Source organism: Podarcis erhardii, assembly GCF_964252035.2.
Source record: "Podarcis erhardii genome assembly, chromosome: 6".
Taxonomy (NCBI): domain Eukaryota; kingdom Metazoa; phylum Chordata; class Lepidosauria; order Squamata; family Lacertidae; genus Podarcis; species Podarcis erhardii.
The window spans coordinates 32,536,223-32,540,192 of NC_138510.1; positions in this window are offsets into that span (position 1 = coordinate 32,536,223).

Here is a 3,970-nt window from a genome sequence, read left to right on the forward strand (position 1 = left end):
GGATTGTGCCTTAATTGAATCCCAGAATATTAAAACCAAAATACCTCTGCAAACCATTTAAAAAACAACAACAACAAAACAAAACCACCGCCCTTCAACTAATAGCAATGTGCTTTTCCTTGAGCATGTGAGGCAAGAATCCCACCACTTGAGGGCAGGGCTGCATTAGCCAAGCGGAAAGCGAAGTCCCAGACTATTTCTCCATCCTTTCAGTGCATGCTGATTGGTGAAATCAAAGTGTCGGGGTTGATGATAGTTATTCAAGATTAACTAACACTGGAGTAAGACAGTGTCCAGCCTTGATTAAAATCCATTGCTCTGCCCCTGCCACTTGTGTTTTTCCCCTAAGTGTTGTGTTCCACAACTTGTGATAATGGTTACTACTACTGGTGCTCTAATGAAAGTGGGATCTAAGGACCCTGATCTTTCTACTGATCCTTTCACCAGGAGATGAATGTGGAAATGAAGCTGAACAAGAATTCCCATATATTTCTTTTATTTCTGCCCTCTTCCCAATAAAAAGCAGGCCCCTTTACAGATGATTCCATTTTTACTGCCCCCTGCAAAAACAACAACAAAAAACAACAACAACCCCTACTTAAAAGGTGCCCAGCAGAAAAACAAATGTATCTATTTGTCTGGAATTTGGCAGACAATATTCACTCAGAAAGAGCTGGCAACCCTGCACATTTTAATCAGTTCTGGAAAAAAGAAAAAAAGTGATAACTGATTAAACAGTGCGCTAGCCCCATTGAACTTCACCTTCCTCTCCATGGGTGTAGTCAAGGGGGTTGTACTGATAAAAATCAATACAAATCTGAGGTTTCCCGTCCTAACAAAAATTCTGGCTACGCCCATGTTCCTTTCCTCTCCCTGCACCCTCTGTGTGCCCTCAAAATTTGGTCTGGAGGATTGGGATAGCTCAGTCAGTAGAGCTCTTCATCTGAGGGTCTCTTCATCTGAGGGTCATGTGTTCAAGCCCCATGTTGGGCAAAGTATTCTTCATTTCAGGGGGTTGGACTAGATGACCCTTGTGGCCTCTTCCAACTCTATGAGTCTATGAAACAGATTTTGGATGTACATGGGGTGGTTGCACTTGGGAGGACAGAAAGCTTCCTGGAATGCAGGTTTCTGCCCATTTTGTTTGTTTGTTTTTTAATCAGTAATTGAGCATCAGAGATGAAAAGACCATGGCTATGTCATGTTGAGCTCCTGAGACATTGGGAGATCCATGATCCAATAATCCTCATTCTTTTTAAAATTTAAAAATTGTGCATTTGGGACAGTGGTGTTGGAAAGGATAACTCCTTTCCTCCTACTGTTTTCATGATCAGTATTCCCACTTCCAAGCTATATTTTGCATTCCAGGGAACTTGCAGATATCCACCCAGAAAAGGGGCAGAAGAGATTGTCACTGATCAAACCAAAGAACAGGATCTCTTTTCCAAATTAAATTATCAAAACATTCAATTCTGTTCTGAGTCTGAATAGAGATTGTGGTTTTCTGCCTCACTTAAAGTATTAAATTACCCACAATGCTAAGATGAGTCCATCCCCAATCATTCCTGCTGGGGTCATTTTGCATACATTTGTGATCTAACTGAATTGTCACAGACTGTACTTTTAAAATTCAGTTGCCATATAACTCCTACATAACCCTTGTCCGTGTGTATATACAGTATACCCGACAACTGAGGACCACTTGCCCTGCATCTGATGATGTGGGCTGCGGTTCATGAAAGCTTATGCCGTAATAACATTTTTTGGTCTTTAAGGCACCTTTGTTGTTTCTGCTGCAACAAACCAGCATGGCGAATCCTTTGGAAATCCCTCTAGTAATCCTGGGACAGCATAATTCAGTGCCATAAATAACAAAGGGTGCTAAAGTCCCCTTGTATACTTTCCAGCATTAGATGGAGAAATCCATAGTGTTTACCGAGGAAAGACAAGGCCATCCATTTTTTATTATTTTCAGTGGAAAGCAGAAGTTCCACAGCTCTGAGTGGCCAAGGGGAAGTGATGGTGCTATGACTCCAAATTGCTTCATTTTATGCACTGCAGTGCAGAGAGAGACCACCAAGGGTAGGGAATTGTCCTCATCTCAAGGTATCTTAAGGTATTATTATTATTATTATTATTATTATTATTATTACATTTTTAATATTAGAGGGAAGGGAAGAGCACAGAAATTCCTCTTTAAGTGACTACAGTTGCTCCGTTCAGGGACTGCGCCACTCAAGCAATTAGCATTTATGGTTTCCCGTAGCCCCGAGACATTGTTATCTGGCTCTGAGTCACGGCTGGAATGGCTCCCTCATAGATGCTCATGTAAAACTGTTTTAAGTATAAACATCTTCATTTATTAAGTTCCCAAGTTCTGTGCAGATTGCAGACACAAATACTATGGCACAAGTTATTTGGCCTGCACAGACTGAAAAGTCCGCCCCCCAAATAATCAGTTAGGCATCCCTCTTTTCCTCCACTACCTTTCTCAACATTAGCCACAATTTTTCATGGTTGTTTTGTGTGCAAAACAGTGTAAACTCACTGATATCATAGAAATATAAGCAATTCCATTTACGAAACTGTATGAAAAAATGAAGTCTGGGTCTGCAAATAGGAACACCCCATATGAGTGTTTAAGCCTGGCTTACTTGCAAATTCCTCATGCCACCGAGTGCTCAGTCTTCCAATTTTATGTTTATTGAAATACCTCAGAATATGGCTGGTGGTGTGCACTGAATCTGTTTCTAATATTGTGGCATTTTCTCCAACTTCACCTCATTGGCTGGGACAATACCAGACAACATTTTGGTCTTGGATATCACTGTAGCAGTGTGGGAGAAACGGGATAATTTGTGTGACACCATGAAATTCAGACCCATACTGAGGATTTGTAGGGGGGGGGATTGCTTTCTAGGTGGGTGGGAAATGAAGTCTTTGTGACTTCATCAGCCGGTCGTTTTAGGCGGGTCATGCAACCCAATAGCATGAAAGTAAATCTCCTCCTTTGCTTTCACATCACTTGCCCTTCTTTTCTATTTTCATCTGCCACCTGTGGGACTGTTTGCAATGTGGCACCGACTTACAGAAGTCAAGGGGCATCTGTGATAGGATAGCAGAGACTGCCGGGTGCTCTTATGACCGAGGACAGCTGTGTGCTGATGGCAAAGAACCTGGTGGCAATGACAGGAGAACCACAGGTGGAAGAAGCGCCAGATGAGGGAGGACCGCAGTGCTGCTGTGAGTGTAGCTTGGTAACCAAGGAAGAGGTCCTTGTGAACTAAGCCTTGTTTTCTCTCCTCTTCTTGGCCGCTCTGGGCAGTTGGAAGGCTTCCCACTATTAGGAAGAGCAAAGGAATGAAGTTTTGCTTGGGCTAGTCTATGCAAAATGCCCAAATATAGACATTTCTCTGGACTCTTGAGGAGCAGTTCAGCTGCCTTTGGAGTCAGCCAGACCCTCGTCAGCAGTGATTGACTTCTTCACAGAGCTGGCAGGCAACCCTCTGAACTGGCAGCAACAGGAGGGAGAAGCTCCTCTCTGGCCCAGTGCCCAACACACTCAGGCTGCAGGGTGGGCTTCTTGTGTTTGTACACAAAGAGAAACGTTCCATCCCAGCTGTGGATTTCTGCAAGTTCCTGACATGCTCTGGTTAGTTTTTAAAAAGAACAGAGAAAAGGAACCAATTCTCCACTTATTTTATCACCTATTTTGAGCCTGACCCGAAATGCAAATTCTGGACTCTGTGATCACAGCAACTACAATTGCAAGAAAACCATTGCTTCTTAACCTCAGTTGCCCACGTGTCAAGTGGGTATCAGTAACAAATGAGTTCATGGGGTATTTGAAACATGATTCTGATGCCAGATGCCCGTTGACACACCTACAAGGCTGCCCAAATCTGCACGTACTTGCATAAGTCTAAAGGTATTCACTGCCCACAGCCTCAGAATTTTCCACTACTCGCCA